General features: G+C 38.4%; 1 protein-coding gene across 2 annotated transcripts in view; it reads right to left on the bottom strand.

The window, feature by feature from the left end:
- LDAH (lipid droplet associated hydrolase) overlaps positions 1-16,922 on the bottom strand; it is a 123,953-nt gene that overhangs the window by 17,640 nt on the left and 89,391 nt on the right. The gene's annotated exons all lie outside the window — the stretch shown is intronic.

Genomic DNA, 16,922 nt, shown 5'->3' on the forward strand with positions numbered 1-16,922 from the left:
CAAAGTATTAAAAATGGCTCAGTGTAATTTATTGTGAGTTGGTCTGCAAGGTACTGTCTTAGAGACATCAGTGATTGAGTCTAACATTTGGACACCTAATGAAAAGCAGTCTAATTTTATGAGGTGTTGAGTTCTGGCAGGTCCCATGTAAGTCAGACAGCAGTGGGAACTAAGCATTTCTGAAAAGTGGGTCAGTTTGCCTGGATGCCTAAAATATTCATAAATTTAAACATTTTGATGCAGCAAGATGACACTGTGTCTACCTAGCCTGGCTTCTGTTACAACAGAACCTGCAGAAGCTTGGCAAGAAATTTTAGTGCACAGTCCAAAACCTGGCTTTGAACAAGCACATACCTATTAGATTATGAGTTTTGCTACTAGAATAAACCTGATGTATTCAACTGCAGAATCAAGAGTCGCTACATGGCCATCAATGTTGCAGTATGTCTGCAGATAGTGAGAGGTCCTTCAGAGGTTGTTCAGACTTGCCCAGTTTTAATAAGGGCTATCCATTTCTGACATCAGTGCTGTACTGAACAAATGTGCAGATCTGACTATGCAAAGAATCAGCACCTCTTTTACCCCTTTTTCCTGCCCATTCAACTTACTGTGCTATTAAGATGGCCAGGCTTCTCCTGTCAACACAATCTGAAGCCTCTGTGCTTGTTGGATTACAGAGACATTCATAATCTATATGTGGGAATGAAAAGCAATATTTTTCTCCTTTCTCACCAGTTTGCAAAACCAGTGAAGACCCTGAATGGCTGAATTACTTTAAAGCATTACAATTACCAGGTCCTAGAATGACCGAAAGTATTCTTAAATACTAAACCCTCTCCTGAAAAACAGGAGAAAATTAAAAGACACTGACTATTTTGTAAATCTGAACCAATGACGTTTTGTGCACAAATAGTTAATGACAGTGTTGAATCTGATACTTCTCTGAGACAGGAGTAATACATTCTTACAATGTGTGATAGGGGAGGAAATGGCAATCACACAGGTTTTCGGTGGTGACCAAAACATGGAGTTGGCTGAATTCCAGCAGTGCTCTACGGAAACAGAACACCACTGGACCGATGAGTGATGGCTCCGGAGATCAAATGTTAAAAGACAAAGCCAGTACTCTCAAGTGAGAAAAAAAAATATCCTAGAAAGTATTATCTACTTCTGAGCCAGCCAAAGAACATGCAATTCATTTATATGCCTGCAGAGCTCTGTCTTTTCTAATTAAATGTTGAACGCAGCTAGTGGAAGTTCTTCCTTTCCTAGACAAGATGAAAGGGTTGCTGATGTGATATCATATAGACAATCCAGCAAATGTGCTCATCTCGTCCTGTTCTAGTGGGCAAAGGAGCCTCCACACAGTTTTGTGTCTAGCAACTCAGTCATCTAATCCTGTGGCGCAGCTGGCAAAAGTCTGTCCATCTACAGTATGGTTAAGTTGATAACCTGACATTGGCTGCCTTTTTCTCAATTCAGCTCCAAATGCTGATGCATTATACACCTTTGTTTTTAGGATACACATCTTAGAATGCACCTTCAAAAATTATCTAGCAAAACTTTAAATGACAGGCATGAAAGACAATGAGGAATTCCATAGGTATTGAATCAATTTCAGATTGATTCCTGTTTCTAATGTGACAAATACAACCTTAATGCTCAAAACTCCTATGTATAAATGAAGTTGTCTGTCCATCAAAAGCACTGCTCTGTGTCAGAATGAAAGGCAGAACACGGAGAGCAGACCTTGCTATCCTAGGTACTGGTCCTTCAGGTAATGGATGTGGCTTACTGTGGATTTACAAGATTTCACAAAGCAGTAAGTGCAAGAGCCTGGATTTGGCACAATGTGGCAACAGGACTTCTACCCAACCCATTATATGAGGATTTTAGTACGCCAGGTCTTCTGTTTTCCAGTCCAGAATAAGAGTCTTGTTAGTAGGAAACAGTGGCTAGCCTACCCACAGTCAGAACTTTTACCATTACTTTGCAGCATCAGCAGTGGATGGTAGGCAGGGATGAAAATACTGGTGGCCATCAGTGCAGAACCTGACACATACCGGTTCAATTCAATGTTACTAGGATTCTGAAGGCAGTTCTGCACCTCCAGCTCAGTCATACAGCAAAAGTGGGAACAGTAAGTACTCCCCTGCTCCCCTTCTCCGTCTTACAGGTTTCTCTGTCCTACCTCTTGTTTTTGATGGGTTTTGCTCATATTTCTGAGTTGCTTGTGTGTTTTTTGCAGTAAAAAAAGAAATGAAGTGGAATTCACACATTTAGTAAACTTAGATTAATCATAAATACCCTAAAAGTAAAACTGTAAGACAGCAAAGGCAATGGAAAAGGAACTGTCTCTGAAGGCTTGTGTACTGTGCAAGGAAGGGAACCAGGAAGGCAGGATTAAGCTAAACCGGATGAATGGCAAGGTTCAAGAGTCTATTTCAACCAAACAGAAATCCTTCAAATTTTGGAAACATGATCCTAGGGAAACCAATAAACAGGAACTTAAACTTCAGCAAGCGTTAAGTAAGAGGAAATTGCAAAGAGCAAAAGTAGGTTTCCAAGAACAAACACTGAAAGATTTAAAAATAAACAATAAAATATTCCTCAGGTATATCAGAAACAAGAGGGCTACAACAGAATTTGTACAGGCTATGGGAGCAGCTAAAGAGGATAATGACACTGTTTGGAAGCTAAATTACTTTGCATTCTTTTTTTTTGCATTCAACTTTCTTGTGCAATACATTCAGGGGGCTTCTGCTCTCTATATTGTTTTTCTGGCAATAACAATTTCTCTTTGAGTAGTGAGGTATCAACAAATAGCAACAGTGGAGAACATAGAATATATCAAGGTTAGAAGGTACATTTAAGAGTTTTAAAGAACTTTAAATACAGAATTGCTGAGTTGATAACAATTCTGCTACTTAGAAGTCACCCTGTCCTGTGGCTTGGGGATTAGAAAATACTGTCTAACCACTACCGATTTTACAAGGGAAAATAGCATTTTACTTATCTATTATTTCTTGAACACTTCAATAAACACAACCAGATGACAAAAATTACTGGTCTTCTAAAAGCTCTCTTTTACATTTCACACAATAAACTTTGGTTGAAATGAAACAGCTGTAAAATGAAAGGTTGTAATGTGTTAAAAAATAGTTTGAAAGCAAAGGAAAAAGATTAGGAGTAGATTAGATTAGCTGGTTTTCATCACAACAAGGAATAGGTTCTAGATTGATCACAAATACAAAAAAAAGTCATGATTATTACTGAAATCTTTAAATAATTATTGAACATACCTGGTGATTTGATAATTTCTGGGGTGGGTTAAATCACTTCTCAAGATGACTCTCTTTTCAGTCATAAAGCCTTTAGAGCTTAACTTGAATTAAATGCCTAAACTGAGATGAGATGAAACCTGACCTAAGATTCTAGTCCAGCTTCATATTAAAATAATGGGTAACTTATTTCTTAATGATCTGGTCAATGGATAAGTAGATTATGGATAGCATTTGCACAGGACACAATGCTAGTCAGTTTGTGAGGACCAGGAAGTGAGAAGTGTGGGACAGACCTAAAGAGGAGAGAGAAAAAATCAACGCACTAGCAAATGAAATCTGAATTGAGGAAATGGTAACCAACATACACGCAGGAAAAAATCATAACATTATTTTCCATTACTAGCTTCTAAATTAATGCAAAGAATGGAATCAGAAACTGGACACCCTTAAGATGACAGTCGTTCACTGTGCACATTTACTCAAAATTCCAATCAAATCATATATTATGTTTCATAAACAGTAGGAGGAGGATGACAAAGAATTCTGCAGTACCATTATAGAAATCACACAGCATGACCACACCTGAAAAACTGTGTATGCTGACAGGCACAACCTCTGTAGGGCACTGCAAAACTGAGAATGGTGGTGAAAACAATCAAAGCAGCACAATGAAAGATGCGTTCTTGCCATCATGTTCATGATACTTCACAATACACTGTTTTTCCCTCTCTTACAGCACAATACAACAAAATCCAAACCAATAAAAGGAAGTACTTTTTTACTGTCACATGCAATTAACTATGAAGCTTACTGCCACAGGAAACTGATAAGTATACCTATTTGCTGCACTGACATATATGCATGTTGCCCTGAGCTCCTCTAATTGTTAATACAGTTAATACAATCAATCTTAGGGCAAATATCTACAAAGGCAAGATAACTTACACTCCCACAATCTCTCCTTTCATGTAATATTCTCTAGGTCTGCTATCATTCTTGCTTGGTTTCCTCTGGATATGCCCAGCAGCTCATCTCTCCCTTGAATTTTACTGACACTGTTTCAGCTCATGCTAGAGAGTGTCTCTCTCTTCAACAGTAGAGCCGCTTCAGCCCATGTACCTCTTCATACATACAAAAATCATGTCTTACTTTACAACATGACATATTAACCCACATCAGCTTGTGACCCACGATATTCCCAGGATTTTGTCCTGCAGAACTATTGCTTAACTACTGAGTGAATTTACCATCCCTTGCGCTTAACTTATGTACAGAACAACTCGGCTCTTTTAAGGAATGACAGCATTCTCCTCTCCCAGCCCCCCAGCCCCTTCTCTTAGCTTGCGAAGGTCATTCTGCTCCTGTTCCTCTCCAGTGTATCTGCAGTATATTTTAGCATGGCACTATCCGTAAACTCAGCAAACACACACTGTATTCTGTCAGTCATATCCCTGCCACAACTACTGAATACTAAAGGAATGAAGATAAGACTGTTACAAAACCCCACTGGCTACATCTTTCCAGTTGCAAAAATCCTCCTGAATCCCATTTTCCAAACAGTCATACATCTGTCTGGTACTTGTTTCAGGTATGTCATATTTCCCCAAATTTGTTATAAGAACATATAATGGGAAACACTGTCGAAATCTTTATTAAGGACAAAATATCCTAAATCTACTGCTTCCCTCTAATCCACATTACACTGTAAGATGTTTAATGTCTATGGAAAGCTGTATTGAAAGAGATACCATTATAGAGCAGGAACAGTAACCTTCTCTCTTGCTTGCTGCGGAATGTCAAACTGGGCTTCTTCAGAAAAGCTATTTTTCTCAAAAGCTAAGTCACAAGTTCAGGGAGAAATCTCTCTGCTATTTCCTAATGCTATACTCTGCTAACCTTGGCATTTTTTGAATATTTAGTTCTTTCCTTTTCAAAAAAAACTGGTTCTGTTTCCTTATTTCATGAATACCAAGCTGCTTTTTCAAAGGAAATAACTCAGAAGAATTCACTGCCTTTTTGCGTGTAATTGGAAAGCCATCTCAAAAGGCTCCCAGGGACTGTTACTATGAGCATTTCAGCAGCTCTGAAAACCAGGCTGTGAACTGGGCACAACCAGAAGCTGAGGCATACAAAATGAATGGCCTCTGAAATCTTTACTAGGCTATGCATAGGAACGTCGTCTTGTGAGATCACTTTGTCAGTGCTTGTTCTCTGGGGTTACAGTCTCTGGAAAGACTTCCAACCTGTGCTAATGCTTGCTTTAGCAGAAAATCTCTAAAGATTCCCAGAATCATTACCAAGAGTCCTGGAACAAATATTTATTGGTTTTGACTGTCATGATTTCAAGTACAATATAAAAATCAAACTAGAGCCCATGTGCTGAACTTCCTGAGTGATGAAGCTGTCTCATCGCAATCTGCAGAATTAGTCACTGCACAAAATAAAGCACATCCAGGAGTCTGCAGGACCCTGGCTCAAAATGCAAACACAGGAAATTCCCATAATGGGCTGTGTGGAAGTTGTATCGGAGTTGTGACCCTGGTGTACATGCTGAAGTTGGGGTGAAAATGTAGCTTCAATCTGTTTGGCATTCACCACTGTGTCTCACTACTCACTGGAGAGAGTAACATCTGGGGTTTAGTAAAGACAAAAGAAGTTTGAAATTAGTATTCTGAAAAATCGTTACATGTGAAAGATAAGCCTGAATGTGGGATGAAAGGTCAGGAGGCCTGGAATTTTTCTGAACTATCACTGAAGTCCTCTGAGACCCTGTGCAAATTACAAAATCTGTATGTCTCAGTTTCCGCATTTTATAAACATACTTCAGGCTGCTATGTCAATGGAGTGGTTTTTGTAGACTGTCTCAAAAATACTTGAAGTGAAAAGCATTATGTAAACATAATGACTATTAATTAGTCCTTGAAAAATGTATTTCTTTAACAATAATGGAATTTACGGAGCCAGACTGATCATGTCCCTCTAGAACTGCTCACTACTACCTTGAATGCTGCATTTTACAGTGAGCAAATAGTAAAATCTTAAAAGCTATCCAATGAAAAACACATCAAAAACAGAGTTAAGGGCAAGCCTGTAAGCACTGGAAGTCAAGATGTGTCCCTATGAGAAAACTGTATTTGCTGAATTTCAGATGTTTCTCTAAACTGACTCAGCGAAACCAACACAAAAGGCTTGGAGGACACAATATTGCGCGCACACACGCACACTTCTGCATAAGATCTGCTGCCTCTGCTTTCAACAGGAATGCTTAAAGTGATAATGTTAAGTGTTTGAAGGATTAGAACTGTCTTGTAGTTTGAAAGAGGTATGTGTTCCATCAATCCCTAACCGATAACTCAGTTCAACTGAAATAATCTGACCTTGTCATAAAATGGTGAGTGTTTGCATTGAAATACAATGAATGAAAAAAAAAAGAAATCAGCGTTTGCATGAGCTTTACGGCAAGTTGATAAGTTTTCTACTGAAAGCAAGCCAATCTGCTTGCTGAAGGTGGAACTTAACCAGTGATAAATCACAAAAACGTTCAGTGTCTGAAGAACCCCACAGCATAGGTATGATGAGATGTGTAAATGAGATGAACAACAAATGTACAGGTTCCTTTAGTAACCTGGATATTCATATCCTGAAATAAGAACGGAGTTCTCATGGACTTGAATGTGGGTGCTTCAGAACTCTGGTCAGAGACCCACACAATGACCTGACAGCACTCGGCTTGGATGGTTTGCAGTATCAAGGCTGGAGTTCAGTCCTAAATCCTGACTCACAGAGATTTGACTCAAGAAGCCATCTCTATCCACTGAGGATACATGAACTGCAGTCCTCTCCTGAAAAGACTTTGGAAGAAAGGAATAAAGATTATTCTTTTCTCATCCTTTGCCTGCATGGCAACAACCCAGTACCTCTGATCTCTAGATTCCTATCTAGGACACAGGCTCCTAAAGATTTTGTCTTGAATCAGCCTAGGATTTCTAGGAATGGAACATATCAAAGCTCTTTAGCTCTGTGCCAACAAATTTTTGCTTATTCAATTCGTTTATCTGGTTTAACAGTCTAAAGCCAATTTCAGCAGGTTTTTTTCTTATTTTTGTTTGTCTAATCCCATTCCTTCAAATCTGTATGCATATGCTGGACTGATACATTATGAGTTGGCCTGGGTCAGTGGTATAATCTAAAGCACAGAATGTGAAGCATATAACATGAATCTTTGCAGCATCATGGCCTCTGTAAATATTCCTTCATGTGGGTTTTTCACATAGCAACTAGGAAAGAAAAGGCATTTCTCAAAAAAAGAAAAAACTGGTTACAAATCTACAGAAAATGGTCAACATACCTGGTGACAGCTACAGAACCTCAAAGCATTTTTAATACATTCTATTCCATTTCAAGTTGATGATACCCCCTTGTAATTCATAACCAGGTCACCAGAGTTTAATAATGAAAAAAATCTATTGTTAATTATATAATTATCATAAACAATATGGCCTTAGAGCTCAAAAGTGAAATCAAAAGTTTTAATAGACAAATACCATGTCTATTGTGCTTTTAAAACATAAATACCTTCTTAAAATGTCCTGACTTTTTATATGAAAATCTTTTATACACACAGATTACCTTGAAAATGGAAGCCCTTCATTTATTCTCAGGTCAGGCTTATAAAATTAACTGCCAACTTAGTTTCTCCCCATGATCCTGCCAATGACCTTTTTCCTGCCCTGGTAGGATCATTCCCTCTCCATGGATTAAAGGTGATTAAGGATCAGTGTCAGTTTAGTCTTATACATTTGCTAAGCAGAGACGACAAACTGTGCCAAAATGCGTCTGATTTATTTGTGGGGGTTTTGTGATAGAGGAACCCTGATTGGGCTCAAATCAAGGATCTAGAAAAGAAAAGAGTGCTTTATATCATTGGTAGCTCTTTAACCCAAAGTGTCACAGTAAGGACTTAATATCCTTCAGCTAAATTATTAGTTTTCACAAACAATAACGACTGAAATCAATCAAGCTTTTCAGTGCTTAGGGTTATTTAACCACCAATTCAATTAGCCAGTTGTTAGATGAATACCTGTATCTATTGAGTTGAACTTCAAACACATTGATATATCTACAGTGCAGTCAAGCACTGTGACATACGAAATAGAAGATTTCCAAGTTTTGAAGAAACACGTGTCTAGCTGGGTTATTATTACTTTCTTTACGTTGTTTGTGGAAATTCAATCTTGAGTTAAAACTACGTTTGTATGGAAAGAAATCTTAAAAAAAAAAAAAAAGACCTACACATGATGCACATATCTGTAAAAAATAAAAGAGGGTTAAGTATTTCTGCCTTAACCCTAATAAACTTTGAGAGATATACATGCCCTTGATTAATTTAAAAATCAACTCTATTGTGCTGACATGACTAGATATTGTTCTGTGCGGTTTTGCCCTGTAGTCGGTATCTTAATTACATAAAAACAATATTGTATTCTTTGCTAGGCTAAGGAGATGAATTTACTGTGACAGAAAGAATAGAAAGAGATGCCATACCAATGAAACAACAGAGACAATGACAAACTAAAAAAACCCCAGCAAACAAAACAACTACCTTTTTAACTTCATTGGCTAATGAATTTCAGGAAGTAATCAGAATAGTTCCTTTTCCAACAAAAATGAATGGCTGTGAAGATAGCCCCAATCTCCACACTTTAATGGATGGACACACGCATTCTTCAACAGCTTGTTCATCAGTCTAAAATAAACATAAGACTACAAAGGGTTACCCGAGCTCACTTCATTTCCCTACTGCTGTTGGCTTCAGATTATGTTGACTCTATCAACAAGATTGTGGCTGTAGGTGTAAATTTATTAAGTCCCACACATCAAAATATTGTTCTATTTTGTAAGTTAGTAGGAGCTATGCTCTGGAATGGGTACAGGGAGAAACATGAAGCCAAATTTCTACTTCAGGGTCCAGACAGCACAATTTCAACAACATTAACCTTGGAAGAACGTACTATCTGATTTCCCAGAGTAGACAAATTCAGAGGAAAAGGGGACTACAGCCCTACCTTCAATATGCTTCCCAAATGCAAATCTGGTGCCACCACTCTCACCATATTTTGACTAACTGACTCCCTGAGCAGATGAATACAGAGACTGGAGGGGCTTCTTATGCTGTCTTACTAAGACCACTGTATACTATGTATCTTTTTTCACCAAGAAATGAATAAACTTTCTTTAGCTAGAACTGGAGGAGTTTGTAACAGAGACCAGTGACCCCCTCGTGACTGTGGTGCAGGCTGTGGGTATTCTCTGTATTTCTATAGGGTATTCTGAGACCCTGCAGCATGGCAAGTTTTTACCACCCCTCCTGGCCTACCTTGCCCGTCCACTACTTCTTGCTTCCTTGATTCTGTTCCCCACCTACAGAAAAATATCTAAAGCATAGGTTCTTTTTCATATGTATTCTATTAACTTTATTTTTCCAGGTTGAATGTCATTTAGTTAATTCATGCATTTTTCAGTAAAATAACACTTTCCAGCTGTCTCTGTCCTCCTTTGTGTTTGGCGCATTTAATAAAAGACAGCTCATTATGATTAAAAAACACAAATCTGAAGTGCAGCCAGGCCCAGAAGATACTGCTTTAATTCTTAAAAAAAACTTTTGCAACTCATTTACAAATGAATATTAAGAGGTAGAATTAATCAGAACCTGTAACAGGAAATCCATTTCACACCACATATGATACAGCACGTGGGATACAGCCTGTTACAGTGAGAACCTCTCAGGGCTAAGAAAGTAGCAAGTGACAACAAAGACACTGGAAGTCAACAAATACTGGGAACTCTATTAACGAGCTACAGCCAAAGTTTAGAGATACATACCACTAGAAAAGCTTCAGGTCTTTAAGCTTCTACCTCTAAGAATGATGCCTTTACCAACTGGCAGACACTTTTGCATTGCAGAGTTTTTGCCCTCTTCTTGGAAGCATTTTGTTCTGACTGCTACTGGAATTGAGAGGCTGGACAGGATGGACTTTTGATCTCATTTCCAGGTATTAGTTCCTGTGTAACTCAACGGTATATCTCAGTTAGTATAAAAATGCCTACATTCCTCAAATTTGGAACTAATTTTTTTGCAATATTTGTTACTGTCTCTAGGAAGATATCCTGCTAGGTTAGTACTGTACTATCAGGGTCACACGTACTGAACATCAATTCTACTAGATTCAGGTAAAACACTGAAAAGTGGCTACAACTTGCTTACTTAGTCCGCATTTCTTACATAAAAGTCTGAACAAATCTTTTTTATTAGTTTGCCTTCTCTGATGTTAGAGACTTACAGGTTTACTCTCAAACCCAAGGCATAGTATAGTACTTCCAGACGTGGCTTGATGGTTTGGAGAATAATGATTTATCTGCCTTTATCATCATCAAGTACTCATTTGTTAGAAAACAATCTGCTCTGTTGTCCCATAAACAGTGTTCTGTAAAGACCATATTCCACACTGGCTTGCTTTTGATAGCCTTTCCTCTTTTCACTGATCAATACCTTTGTAAAATGCCTTTTCCTAATCTGTATTACCCCCCTTCAAACACTAAATGCACCATCTCTTACTTGGACTTACCAATTTCCCAGCTTCTGCTTTGACAACTGTGAAGCCAAATTTCCACAGTCTGTTCTCTCACAACTGCTTTTCAACAATCAAACTGTTGCTGCTTTTGCAGGTTAAAAGAAGCCAGCAACTATTTTGTGGCCCTGAGGCCAGCTGGAATAGAACGGCTTGTTTTCACAGTTTAATTTTTCCTCTACCCAAACAGCTTATTGGGAAGGGTACATGGCAGTGCTAACTCCTGAACCATGCCTGAATACTAGAAGAATGCTAGTTAGAGAAGGCTAAAACCATACCAGGAAACCCATTAAACAGTACAGATAATCATATGCCAGTAGAACCACCAGTCCTATGCTCATTTAGCTGATTCTAGAGGCAACCCACCTATCTTTGCCAGGTCGTACTATAACATTTCTCTGTCATACATTCAACCTGCAGAATGTAGATTCATTTAGATATTCAGACATTTCCTGAATTTTTAGATCTGCTTTCCACTAGTGCCTGACGTTTTTTGCTTATATTTTGGTTTCCTCAAACATTATCTGTTGCGTCTGTTCATCTGTTTTGCTTGGTTCTTACTGTGGCAAATTGCCTCTTATTAGAGTTCTGAAATTCTGGATCCTACTCTTGGATCTTTAATTAGTGTGTATGAAATTGCAGGGCTGGAGGAATTTCCATCGGTCTTTTAGTCTTAAGGAGAATAAATGATACTGTGTCATTTTCAGCAGATACTTATCCATCCTGTCCTTAGGAAGTACAAATGAAAGTTTTATTACCTTCCTACGAAATCCAGTCTACAATTCTATTCTTAAAACTAACTAAAATCTAAACTGAATCACCTTTGTTGCAATGTACTCCATTACACGTTACCTTGTCTATCATGGACATGTGAATTAAATTGTTCTTTACTTGAAAATTCTTACCACCTCTATCAGTTGTCCCTTGTTTAGTCTAAACAACTCTTATCTATATTTTTTTCCTTGAAGGACATAGTTACTTGACACCTGTCATGGGATTCACCTCATTAAATATGGGTATCTAAAGCTTAATTTTTCTTCCTTCACAGTCAGTGGAAAGAACACAATTCATGTTATCCTAAAGTAGTCACTTAGATAGGTTAGACAAGCGTCCACCAACTATGACAGGATTTTAAGGGGATTAGTGGATGAATAGAGCTCTATGTTTGTAGACATGTTAACTATTACTGTCCTAGCATAAATACATAAATGAAAGGCAATGCATTATGAAAACTGGATGAACAGTCTAAATGTTGCTGAATTCCTTCCTCTACAGACATCAAGCACACTACATACTGCTCTTTGGATGGCTTGGAATTTCCTCAGAAAAAGTCTCTTGAATCCATCTGTCATGGTCTGGTGGACACAATATTCAGCAAGTCTCCCTGTCTTTAAATACAGGTCCATACATCCTCCTTTCTCCCTGCTCTTCTTTACCAATAAATTTAGGTCCCTTTATATTGATATTCTAGTTCTGTCAGTTCTCTCACCTATGTCTGTTAAGCCAATTAACTATTAATTTTGATGATTTTTAAAAGCTTGCAAGACTACTTTATTTTCCATACTTTTGAAGTTTACATTACTTGCACATCACCTAGATCATCTACCATCTTCCTGCCAGTATTTCTTTGATGTCTTATAAATCTCTTTTTCTAGCATAATTTTAGATCCTTCATGAGTGCACTTTTGCTCATGATAGAGAATTTGTTTTTATCTTTCCCCTTAAACTCATCATCAGGCCTTCTTTACTAAATGATTCAATGTTAATCACTTTTTCATGGTCAAGGAAGCCAAAGCTCCCATGACACTGGTCTGATTGAAAGTGCTCCAACCTCTATACACCCATGTATACTTGCAAATATTCTTTTGAGGAAGTACAGTGGTTTTAATAACCATGTCTTATGTTTTGTGAAAAACAAGCAACCTCATTACACTCTCATTAGTCTCTCACTCTCTATAGCTTGTTTCCATACATCTCTCTTTCCCATGTTGACCCTGTAGCTTCCCAGGACAGTTCTGATACTCTGCCTTACAAAACTATCATTTACTGTCAAGTTTTTCACAGAACGCATCTGCTATTTCACTATTTGCCATTTAATTGCTATTATTGCTATTACTTTAGACACTTGTTTGCATTGGCTAAGGACCACAGTAGAGACTGGGGACACATTGTCAGGTACTGGCAGTACTGCAGATAGAAAAGCTTGAAAGGATGCTTTCTTCTGTCACACAAGAGACTCCCACAGAACCTCTACAGATTCTTAGTCCAGTTTTTCCCAGAAGGCTTCGCTGATGCCTCCCTTAGTAAATCTGCCTGGCAGCAGGATAATTTCACAATAAACTGGTATTAAAAAATGCTTGAGAAATACTTAAAAAATATGCAAATCATTGGCAAGTTTTAATTCCCATTCATTCCTGGCATTTGTAAAGGTAAACTGGAAAATATATAAGTAAATTGGTAATTTGCTGAAAATTGTAGCAGAAGGAAAGAGTCCTAACCGACTGCCTTATTAGATCTTTTTTGCAACTAAGAAGTAGTTATACTGTGTGGGAATGCTGAAAGTCCCAGCCAAGAGTTGACTTCAGTGTGTCAGAGGCTATTCAGACCATCAGGAAAAACACAATTTCTGCTCTAAAGATTTTAGAGTCTAAAATTCGAAATTCTTGACTGTTCAACACTTGAGTTGCAGATATGAATACAGAGATTTGCTCATCCTTTTGAGAGACTAAAGCAGAGGGTACTAGAAGAAAACAGTATCACTTCAATGGGACAATTATTGCCAAAACCTACTATTTTCATGTGCAACAGAGCTCATCTGTACTTTGACATGCTGTAACATGGCTCTTTCAAAAGTCCTCTAAACTCTAAAGCAAAATTGCTTAAACTGCAAAGTGATGAATCAATTCTAGGTTGGATTCCCAGGCTAAATCGAAATGCCCTGCAAAAAGGAGACTGAACTCAGGGAATGTACTACTAGCTGGTCACAGTTTTTCCTGGTAAGTTCACCCATCTAATTGTAAGGTTCTTCAGGGGTAACACTAGTTTCCTTTCCAGTTTATTCTTTGCTCTTGAGGAAGCAATCTGTGTTCTCAGAAGGAGTCAGAAAACAGTGGTAAGAACTAATAATACCAAACAGTAGTGTAATTTCCTATGGGGAAAACATATTTTCTACCAGTAATTATTGCCAACAGCAATCTCGGAAATATTGTATAACTTATTGTTTAAAACATCAAACAGAAGGAACTGCTTAGTATCAAGGATGACTAATGCAGGAACATGTGCTTCCACACATGCACACACACATTAGATAAAATGTTGATGTTTAGAGGTTTACAAGATATAAACATTGACTTTGGGTTCTGCTTAAGTTTACACTTGAATTTAGAATGAAAACATACCAGTTAATATATAACCATGATCGACATAAACAGGCAGAAATAGCTGCAATTGTTATGATGGACTTCTACAATATGCTTGGTACTATAGCTGCAGGAAGATCAAAACTATACAAGAAAATCAGGCAGCTGTGCTTGAGAAACCACAGTAGAGACTGAAGGCAAAAATAAGAAGCTATTCAACAATTACACCCAGGTGCTCTACAAACAATAGATGCTTTGTTGAGGAGTGTGAAAAACATTTATTTTGTGTGATGAAGCATGTGCAGGTGAAGTGGGGTGTGTGATGGAAACTGAAATCCTGCCCTAAGTTACTTTGGAACAACTCCCATCATCTTCAAATGACAGAACTATCCCTTAGCTGGAAAAATTAATCTCCAGTTTAAGATCTCACATACCCTGGCAGATGGCTGTAATGACGGGATTTCTGCTGGAGTCCAGATTTTTGGTTTTGGAAAGTGTCTGCTCTCTTACCCTGCAAAAGGAGTATAGAAAGGTCTGGTGTTGGTGGTGCTCAGTCCCACAGGGAGCGGCCAGGATGGACACTGCAGCGATTTAGCATCTCCACACTGTGGTTCCTGTCTGAGCTTTACTAGGATTAATATGCTCTACTAGATGAGGGTTTATGCATGTGAGTTGCATATGGAGGTCAGTTTAAGTGCTTTTCTGGATAGGGACCTGACGCTGACTCTTTCTTGAGGAACCCCTGATGAAATTCAGCAACTGAACTACCCATCCTTTGAACAAGGTGAACTTCCTCTCATGTGGAGTGGCCTTGATTGGCTTGACGGGTGAACTCTACACCATCCTTCATTAAACATAAACCACTGTTTTTAAAGCTCATTTTAAATAGACCTGACCATTGCACTAACAAGCAAGCAATCTCCTGCACCATGGGGTTTCCTCAAGACAAGTCAGTATTTCCTCCAAAGATCCAAGAAGACTCTGCAGGCATTATCCTCTTGCCAATACTGTCATGCAAAAGAATTAGGCAAGGGAGAGGTAAAAGCTGGGGGACATTTTCATGACAAGAAGCAGCAGCAAGGCAGATTGCAATATGGTTTTAGCTGACTATAAGGAATTACATCAAGACCAGTGTCCCCTTTAGGCACATGGAATGACAGGTACTGCATTCATTAGTAGCTTTGTAAACGTCACGTTCAAGAAACCCACACCTTATTCCAAGACACAAATGCCTATAGTTTACTCATGTGTATGAATTTAGCCTGTGTTTAAGTGCTTTGCTGGGACTGCATGATGAAAGATTTTGATGAATCAAGCTAAATTCCCAACAAGTAAACACAAGTTATGAGAGAGTTACAAGCCCTACTCCAGATATTCCTTGGGGAAGTTTAGACAGACACCTCTGAGACAAAAGGTGTGAGCCTACTGCAGAAGGGAATCCTTCCCCTGAATTCAGGGGTCTTTGTATTTGGCCCAGGGAAAATAAAAGTGCCCATTTGCAGATGGCTATCTGGCACTGGCTAGCACAAAGCTGCTAGCACTTAACTGGCACACACTTATTTTCAACATCTTTTCTGATTTGTTGATGTTACCCCTTCCTTTTTCATGCCATTTGCAACACATCATTAGATTCGCTGCAAATTTGTGGGAGTAAATCATATCCCTGGGGATGAAACCCCACCAGGGGTGAATAAACAATCTCCCCTTTCCCAACCAAATCCCAACTGTGCCTCACATTTCATGGAAACGATCACCAGTTCCACTATCAAAACATTCACGCCTTATGAGTAATATTTATGACGGGAGGTTTTTACGTTGGGTTTTCCCTCCAAGAAGAAAAAGAGGAATAATTAACAGAAATAAATAATGAGAAATTTCCACATTATTACTATTATTTTCACAAGGCTTTCACAGGAAAGTAAAAGCTTTTGCAAGTAATAAAAGTCCTTGTTAAACATCTTTCTTTCTTTTGGAAATAGGGTAAATTATGAAGCAGATTGACTTTAAAAAATAAATAGGACTATAAATACATAAAAGTCATTGCCTGCCTCCAGTAATTTAATATGAGCATCCTACTACGAAATAAGGAAAAGTTTAGTTCACTCACAGAAAGAATAAAGCAGATGTGAGTTTTTTCCGTCAGCTTAAGTGCTGCCTTGGTAAGGTGAGTTGTCCAACTGCATTAAACAAACATTTTAGTCAGGCACCACACAGGAAAATAAACAGTAGCAGAGGAAACATGAAAATATTAAAGACTGTTATTCTTTGGCCCCTTCTCCTGCGAAGCAGGTGATAAAATATTACTGTGTTTCCACAGGTAAGGAAACACGCTCTTAAACACTTTGCAGAAATACATATTACAATCATCACTTAAAATGTCAGAAGTGGATAGGACTCAACTGTGACAGCATACAGAAGCCTGCCGAGAAACTGCAGAATCAGAAGTTTTAGCATGCCGGGCCAGACTGCTGGGCCACCTAAAGCAGCTTTTTGACCCTCGGCAATAACTGGCAGTAGTGAATTCAGATACAGGCAAAAAACACCTTGTAAGAGACAGCTGTAGAGTTACCTGATTTCAGGAAAGATGACTTCTCTTGAATGTTAGATGCTAGTGAGAGCGAGGGAGATTATCTCCTGTATCATTTTGACCT

Source organism: Falco punctatus (genome assembly GCF_963210335.1).
Source record: "Falco punctatus genome assembly, chromosome: 5".
NCBI classification, from domain to species: Eukaryota; Metazoa; Chordata; class Aves; order Falconiformes; family Falconidae; genus Falco; species Falco punctatus.